Source organism: Lygodium microphyllum, chromosome 27, assembly GCF_053477565.2.
Source record: "Lygodium microphyllum isolate KBCC chromosome 27, Lygodium_microphyllum_v1.1.10, whole genome shotgun sequence".
Classification (NCBI taxonomy): Eukaryota; Viridiplantae; Streptophyta; class Polypodiopsida; order Schizaeales; family Lygodiaceae; genus Lygodium; species Lygodium microphyllum.
Genome location: NC_141161.1, coordinates 74,978,179 through 74,987,670, shown reverse-complemented (window position 1 = coordinate 74,987,670; position 9,492 = coordinate 74,978,179). Strand labels below are relative to the sequence as shown.

The window sequence follows — 9,492 nt, the reverse complement described above, 5'->3', positions numbered from 1 at the left end:
CGCCATCATCTCAGAGTTCCAGCTGGCACCTCTGCAATCCTCTCTCTGGCAGCAATATTCAGTCAACCAATCTTTCGCAATCATTCCTGCACCCTTATCTCAGAGTTCCTGGCACCTGCACAACCATTCCGCAATCATCTCGGAGTCAACCAATCCACCGTGAGCAATCATTCCTGCAGAATCGTCTCGAAGTCAACCAGAGCAATCGATTACCGTCTAAGTGGGCAGTATAGTGCATTTACATGTAAAGTATTAGTTATGAATGTCTAAGTCAGTGAGTGCAAGGCATTTTGATTGTGTGCTTGAGATGCATCAGATTGACCATTTTTTGAATGAGCAAGGGCATCCTGATTGAGTGCTTGAGACTCATCAGATTTGGATACTTTTATTTTTATGTTGCAAAAACAAAAAAGGATTGGTTTTAGTTAGGCTATAGAACTCTAGTTAGTAGGCCATAGAGCTCCCATGTGCTGGACCCTAGCACATATTAAATCTCCAAACGACTTGCTATCTTCCAAATGTGGACTAACTAGAAGTTTTGTGTGCCTTGAACATGATGTATGAATTCCCTTTGGGAGAAGTTCATGCATATTCAATAGGGTCCATTTCACCTCTTGCTTAGTCACCACTTCATTGAAGATTGTTTTAACAATGTGAGCAGTTGGGAACAAATTATCAAGTTAATATGTGTAGTCAATGATGATCTACACAGTCAAAGCCTAGTACTATCACCTCTTCTCCTAGCCACAACCCAATACTGTTATATTTTCACTGCTCTATTGAGAGAGATCTTTTAAGCTGAAATCGTTATTATTTAGTCACTAGAGAAAATTTCTACCATGGTGTAGCCTACAATCGAAAGAGGTTTCCTAGCATTATTAGGAAGAGGCCACTACTTCCTACTTGTTTTAACCCTCCATTTGTTCTTTGTAAAATTAGTTTCAAACATGAGATTGGCAAGTTTGTATAAGTTCCTACTCATGATTATGAAATTGTAGTGTGACATACCTTTAGATTTCCACAATACTAATATCTCTCTATTATCAAATATTTATTCAAACAAGCAACTAGACTTGGATTTACACAGCCAATTTCATACCGTTGAAATGCAAAATTCCTACCATCATGCCTAGACAACATCTCCTCAAAACATCAATTCTCTACAAGCAAAAGAACTTGTCATAACCAATTTCAACTTTTTGAGAGATTTTACAATAAATCTATGACTAATCTTCTTTGGATTCCTCATATTTTGTGAAAGTATTTGATTTAGATGTGCAATGGAAGGGAGATGGCACAAGATATAGAGGTTCAATCCACCTTCTTCTTCATTTTTCTCAACTCACAATGAGTATCTCCCAAAGTGGATAAATACTTTAACTTTAGGATCCTTTATATATAACCTCTTTTTCATTTTATACAAGCATAGGATATATCTTAACCTATGACTTATTTCTCAAGACTCACCCTCAAGCTTAGAATGAGCTTGTAGACATAATATTCCAAGTGCACTTCCAAAATACTCACACTTGTCTTTACTTAAAAAGCTTTGGTAAAGTTATATGTGAGTCGGTCATTAGTGTTGACGTATACGAATTCTATCTCTCCATCTATGACTTTCTCTATGATGAAATAATAGTACACTTTAATGTGTTTTATTCTTGTATAATAGATTGGGTTCTTTGCAAGCATAATGTTATTGATGTTATCAAAATATATGATAACTCCACTATCTATCTTAATCCCCATGTCACATAGAAGTAGTCTCAACCATGTTTGCTCACATGTTGTTAATGCTATTCCTTTATACTCTACTTCTATACTTGACAAAGCAACTATGGGTTGCTTCTTGCTACTCTAACTCACTATGGTTGAACCAAATGGAAAAGCATAACCGATGGTGGATCTTCTAATCATAGGACTTCCTACCCAGTCAGCATCTAAGTAGCCAAGCAATGTAGAGTTTATTCCTTTTTTATAGAAGAAACCATGATTAATTATCCTCTAAGCACACCTCAGTACTCTTCTCACTATATCCAAGTGTGATTTACATAGCCTTTGCATGAATGGGCTTATCAATTCCACTAAATAGCTCAAATCTAGTCTTGTTTATGGATAAGTAGATCAAGCTATCAACCATCTTCTTGAACATGGTTATATCCTCCACATATTGTCCATCATTGTAATGAATGAGGCTCAGAGGGGAGAGGGAGAATGAGTAGAAGAGAGAGAAAAGAGAGGAAGAAGAAGAGAGAGAAAGATTAGGATAGGAGAGAGAAAAATAGAAAAGGAGGAAGAGAGAGAAAAGAAGCCATGGAAGCTAAAGGGAAAGATAAAGAGTTAGGTCTTGATTATATGTGGATGCCCTGAACTAGGTCTCTTATACCTTTTATATTCCAGTCAGTGTGACTAGGTATCTAACCCCTAGTTTCCATACACCTTGCTCATTACATTTCATCCTAACCCCGAAGGTTTTTGCCATCAAAAACAAAATATAGATGGAGGGACTTGTCAGAGTGGCTAGTGAGTGGAGCTACAGAGTACTACTCTAATCAGCAATACAATGAGAAGATCTGATGGGGAAGGAGCACATATCCAAGGAGAATTGGGACATAAGGCAACATATAGCTGACATGCATACCATGGGCATAGTCATCGCAACAAGGGAACAATGTTACCAATTCATTTTAACTGAGGGCATGAAGACTATGGACAGCATGTTGTCCACCACAGGCCTACTAAGGTAAATCTATCATAACTTTTGATGAATGACTCCAAATGGGGCATGCCACATGTCAAAATAGAGCTTATGATGAGCATCTTCAACCCATGTATAAAGCGTATGGCTATAATTAATGCAAGTACAAACTTTTCTAAAATAGTGTGCAATCTACAAGTAGTGTGGGCCAAAATGCGACTGATCCATCTAGTCTTCAGCCCATTGGGCCTCTTGGAGATGAGGAAACTCTTCCACAATAGTGGCTAGGAACCAAGAGGATTCTTTTAAGGGTAGTCCTTGCAATTTGATGGGGTATTCCTTGATGGATTTAGATCTCAAGTGTCTATCTTACTGCCCAATGAGTGCCTCAGGGATATATTGAATGATACATTTTTCATCAATGAGAGATAGGTCTTCAATATAGTCCATTGAGGTGCCAATGAAGGGCTTAAGTTGATTGACATGAAGTACATTGTGAATCTTGGTGGTAGGGGGAAGCTCTAATCAATAATCCAAGTCACTAACTCTCTTTAGGATCCAATAGAGGCCATAGAAACAATGGGCCAAGTTGGTACTACCACCCTCCTTAAGAGTGGAGTATTGGGACTTATGCACTTTCAATAGAACTAGCTCTCCCTCTTGGAATTCCAAATGCCTTCTTGTCTCATCAACATAAAGCTTCATATGATCTTGTGCCTTTTGAAGGTTCACTTTGCATTGTTGAAGCAGGGCTTGCATACACTCTAGCTCCTCTTTACTCTAGGGGTTGATCTTGTCATTGAGCAAGACCATAGGGAGGGGAACCTTATACGTGTATAGTACCTCAAAGGGAGAAACCCCAATGCTATAGTGGGTGGAGTTATTGTATGCAAATTCAAATAAGTGGAGCCAATATCTTAACTATGTTGTATATCATGACAAAAGCGCCTTGGGTAGATCTCAAGCCATTTATTTACTCTTTCGATCTGATCATCAATTTGTGGGTGGTACACAATGGATGGAGCAAGCTTGATGCCCATAGATGTGAAAATCACCTACCAAAAGCTGCTCATAAACTTGTCATCCCTACATCATACACTATGACTTACAGTAACCTATGCAACTTAAACACATGCTCCATAAACTAAGTGGCCACCTAAGATATGGTATACTTTAGTGGGAATAAAGTGGGAAGTCTTAGTGAGGCAATCAACTACCATATATATATTGTTTTGTCCTTCCTTGGTGATGGGTAGGCTAGTAATGAAATTCAAATAAATTCATGATCACTTCTAATAGCATACATTTGGCAAACAATTTTGACAAAAGGAAAACATCTTTTATCCATTAACTCATCCGAAAAAGATAAAAGCATAACAAACTTATAAATAATATAATAGGTTTCTTCATTAATTCATTGCAATTCATCAAAAACCAAGCAATCACCAAAGAACAATCATCTTGGTCATCTTCATCAAAACCACGACTCCATATACAACTCACATGCCACATACACACTAAATATACAATAGTCACCTAAATGGCACCTCCAAAAAATAGAATATATCGTTATAGCTCAGTAAGAATACATTAAGAGTCAATGGAGTGTATCATGCTTAAAAGCTTGATGGTTTTGAAATCTATCTATGGGGAGAGAGATTCATCCACAAATGTCTTAGGAGGATTTTGAAAGAACCACAAATAGCACATTCTCTCCACAAGTACAATATATTTTCTTGGAAGACAAATAGCATGGAAATACAATGTGTCCAATTAATGGGGATCAATATCCACATTATCATTAAGACACAATTTAGGTATTGGCTTCTGATTATTATGTGAATGACGATGCATATATGTTAAGTACCATGCAAAATGAGTAGTGTCTGGATGCACAATCTATTTGTCACAGGCCCGGCATTAGCACAACGACGTATTCAAAGGTGTGAAGGCTGGGTTTGGTCGTGTGCTGAAGAGAAATAGAATCGTGCCTCTTCCTCAACCTTCAAAGTTAATAGAGGCCTGGCGGCAACTTAATACAAAGTTTTTGGAGTTTATAGAGATCCCATGCATGTTCAATGTGTGGAAACACTAAAAATTTGGACCAAAAATGCATATGAGGTGAAGTTCACCGAACTCAACAATTATTATTTAGATTTGAACAAGGTGCAGTCGGCAATGGTAATGTACTACAATATGTCTGTTGAGGAATGTAATGGTAAATTGTAGTTTTTTATAAAATTAAATGAAAGTAAGGCCGTCAAAGGATTAAAGCCTTAAAGAGTTAGTGTAACTCTGATGAATAGAGCTTTACAATTCGACAAGAACAACCCAGGGAACTTTAGTGTTCAATCTGAGTGCCACGTGTGGTGGCTCGCTACATTTGAAGTTCCTAAGGAAAAATTTGAGGTGATGCAGCTATTCTTTATGCACACAAGCATTCTAAGCATCATCGATCGTTAGGAACATGGTGAGATGCTTTCGATTGAAGGGTATGGTCAATACTTGGTTGAATGGCATCTTACAGGAGACTTGAAAACTTTAAAATGCATGTGTGGAATCTCCAATGGTGCAAATACAAAGAATCCATGCCTATATTTCTTGACAGAGAGGGTGGAAGGAAAGGACGGAAAGAAGAACTGGCGAAAGGTGACAAGTGCTGCAACGACACGCAATAGAGAAGATCCCACTTGGAAGCCCATCTTCAACATTCCCTTGGATCATATCCCCATTTGTTCATTGCATGCTTTTGTCAGAATCATGGAGAAACTTGTATATGAATACATTTTCTTTGCTCATAGGATGCAACCAAAAAAAGAAGCCATTGCAACGTGTAGAAATGTGAAGCGAGTGCTATCAGAAATTGGGCTACACAAGCATCAGAAATCGGCCTACACAAGCCATTGCTTATATAAAACTTGTATATGAATACATTTTCTTTGCTTATAGGATGCAACCAAAAAAAGAAGCCATTGCAATGTGTAGAAATGTGAAGCGAGTGCTATCAGAAATTGGGCTACACAAGCATCAAGTGACGATTGAAAAAGATGAGAAGAGATCAGGAAAATCTGGTAACTTGCCAAAAAATCCTTGCTTTGGAGGAGCAAAGGCTAGGAAGTTTCTCTCAGTACCCATCAATGAGGAAGGGAATGTCATGGTTCGTAGGCCGCAAGACTACGATGGGTGGAAAAAGTTACATTTTGCAGTTCCTAATTGAAGTAGTGGAGGAAAAACAAGATTGGCCAAAGATAAGGTTTGGATAAGTCTTAACAAATTGGCTCCCTTACTTCGCAAGTTGGTGTTTAACAATGAAGATAAGCAAGAATTTATCAATGATGTGCATAGCTTCTACGAAAACATGGTGGAAGCATGGGGCAAAAGCTCTATCACACATTACATGATGCGTACTAAGTTAATATTTTAAAATTGTATATGAATTGTATAAACTATTGAGCATAGTTTTACTCATGTGTGATATGTGTCTTTGTAGCATATTCTTGAGGCACATGGGCCATACTTTGCAGAAAAGAGAAGCATCAGAATTTGGTTCACACAAGGGATGGAAAAATCACATCGGATAGCGCATGGTGCATACCAAAGAAAAAATGATCATGGTGGAGGAGTGGATGGTAGCAATCCAATGATCCAATTGCGGATGAACCTAAACTCTCGCAAAAGAGAGCAAATGAAAGTGCTGATGAATCAACTGCAAACATGATGGAATCATGTCATGTCACTAAAAGAGTGCATTAATAAGCCTCAAGTGCCAAAGAAAACTATGCCAAGTGGCTAGAAACAAGGCTTCGACAAGGTAGCAAATGGGTTCAAAGAGAGCTAAGATAGTAATATGAACAATGTGAGTCAATGTGAATGCAATTCATAGTTTAAGAGAGAAAGAGAGAGTGTGCATCTATATGAATGAGTCTCACAGTTTAGGGTTATATAAAAGAGGGTTCCACTTTCTATCTTATTCATTGAGTTCTCACATCTCTTCTGCAGGAAAGATGGCTAGGTCTAAGGTAGTTTCAAATAAGCTTCCACTCAGAGCCCAATATCGTGTTCAGCCCCTTGGAGCATCTACTAGCTCAGATGCACCCCCTTCTCAACCTAATCCACCTTCCTCAAGCCGCCCTAACAAGGGTCCTCCTCAACATCCCCACAAGAAACGCAAGTGGAAGCCAGGTATAGTGGCCTTGAGAGAAATCCTTGAGAGAAATTAGAAGGTATTAACGCTCTTTTGATCTCATCATTCCGAAGGCGAGCTTCTCGAGACTTATTCTCGCGAGATTGTGCAAGACCTCTACCGCACAGAAAGCAGGAGGTGGTTTTTGGCACAAGGTTAGGATAGACATGATCACTTCACAAAAGAATGCCTTCATGCTCTACAGTGTGCTGCAGAGGCCTTTTTAGTTGACTTGATGACTGATGCTCAACATTGTGCAATACATATGAAGCACATCACTGTAACTCCCAAGGACTTCCAACTTGTAAGAAATATTCAAGCAATGAAGGATGCATTCGTTCGAATGGAATGAACACAGTTTGTAATGTTATCTTTTTTGCAATAGTGTTATCCTCGTGTATTGGACATATAACTATGTCCCACTGCAAAACTATTGTATGCACCCTTAAAATCTGAATTAAAATTTTACACTTGTCCTTCACTCTCAACTTTGACTATGCATCTTCGTTGTATTTTCAATGCTTACTTACAGTTTTTGTTAGCACTTTCAATTTCAATAGGAATAACATGCAAAAATTTTCCATTTCTTATTGTAGACTTCGATATCAAAACGCATGTGGATATATATATTAACACAAAGTATAGATTTAATTTCAAGATATCACTTTAATCATACCATTTACATGAATATAATGAAAAGAATAGCATAAGAATACTCACAGAATTTCGCCAAAATAAATTTTATTATAATGAAGAGGAGTCTGATTTGATTCAATACATTGTATAAAATGTGGGTATTATAGAGTAGTTGTTACAAGGATAGCAACCACATGGCATGCAAATCTTAATAGGCACATTGGATTGACATCTGAGATATTCTAAGACTCAACACATTGTGTGTTATATGGATGATATGATACAAGAGTTTCATGGATCATTACCAATTGGCACGGAGATCCAAATGGATACATAGGACCAATAAAGCATAGGATTTTTGAACCATCAACTTCTAGCAGATCCATATCATCCAACACAAAGAAATCACTCACCACATCAAAATAGTTGATCGAGAATTATATGCTTCACCTAAACCTTGTACAATACCTACATGTACAAAAAAACACCTGCATGAATCCTTTTTAACAAAAATACTTGCATGAATCCCTTTTAGCAAAAAATATCTAGATAACTGCATAAATAGAAGCAATACAAAATAGGGCCAATTTACCTATAAGCTGATCTGCTGAAGATAAGATTGAATCATTGCTAATCAAAACCCATTGCAAATGATATACATAAGAAAACATCAATCCCATCAAACATAAAAGTCACTAATTAAATGAATAAATTTTGGCACCACAAAATATGGCAGATTTACCTGTAAATTGAGCTATAGAATCTCTGCTCTACCTTGTGTTAAGTGCTACAACAACAATTGATCCTTAAGTTAGAACTAGCATCAAACTCTATTGTAAAGATAGTAGAAAAGGGATAATGCAGAGAGGAAGAAAGAGAGAGTGTGTGAGTACGCGGGAGAGAGAAAGAAATGAGCAGCTATCCAATCTTGCCCAAATTGATCTCTACAAAAGACAATTTTGCAAGAATTAGTATTTACATGAAGGTATACTAAAAAAATAGTAGAAAAGAGGATAAGGTTACAACTAACATTATGTTGTATTGAAAAGATATCAGCAAAAAAAAACCAAACAAAGAGAGATATAAACACATGTGCCTCTTGCTCCAAATAAACTCTGCAAGAAAACAACAATTAGAACCAACATCAAATTCTATTGAAAACACAACATAAAAGAGAAACAACACATAGAGAGAGGGGAAAAGAAAGGAGAGGGAGATGAGCACCTCTATCTCTTGCCCCAAACAACCTCTGCAATAAAACAACAATAACAGTAAGAAACGACATCAAACCCTATTGAAAAAATAGCAAACAAGAGAAAATGCAAAGAGAGATGGGTACCTGTGTTTTGCCCAAATTCTAGGGCTGTGTGGAGAAGAAAGTGCAGAGGTAAGTAGAACGCTCAAAACCCTAATTACTCTCAGCATGGAGCTTCAATGGAGACGAAAATTACGAGTATAGAGAAGAGAGGGAAAGTGGTATGTTGCTCAACTTTTGAGTCAAACTGATTTTGTGAGAGGGAAAAAAATTGAAATTGAAAATTCTCCAAAAAAGGGGGAAAATACGAGGTGAGAGAAACTCAAATTTTGTGTACTATTCATTCTCCCTTTTTTTAATCCCCCACTAGCCCTTTTTTTAATAGAAAACCCAAGATTTGGAGAGAGAAGATTCACCCTCCATGGATGTCAACATCTAGCCTTTCTATTGGACAATCCAAAAGGCCCACATCTTAAACTATATTATTTTTAAGGGCCCGATTGTGAGTTTATTTTTTTCCTAATGGAAGGATAAGTTGTAGTAGTATGGCATTACTTTTGGTGGACTTCCCTATTCATTTTGAGAGGTATCATATCACTTGCAATAGTCATAAGCACCTTTGTATATTATACCAATATCCTATGAAAATAGTTTTTTTGGCATATCCACTTCATCTATAAAGTATCCCCTATACCACATGGCTCATCATGGCACTTTTAG

General features: G+C 37.3%; 1 long non-coding RNA gene across 1 annotated transcript; it reads right to left on the bottom strand.

Moving 5' to 3' along the window:
• Window positions 1–7,788: 7,788 nt before the first annotated feature.
• On the bottom strand, window positions 7,789–8,285 carry LOC148012475 (uncharacterized). The gene is made up of 3 exons (XR_015689038.1): window positions 8,260–8,285; window positions 8,110–8,124; window positions 7,789–7,985 (listed from the first exon to the last, which is right to left on the bottom strand). It is a non-coding gene; the product is annotated as an uncharacterized LOC148012475 (long non-coding RNA).
• Between the last annotated feature and the right edge of the window lie 1,207 nt (window positions 8,286–9,492).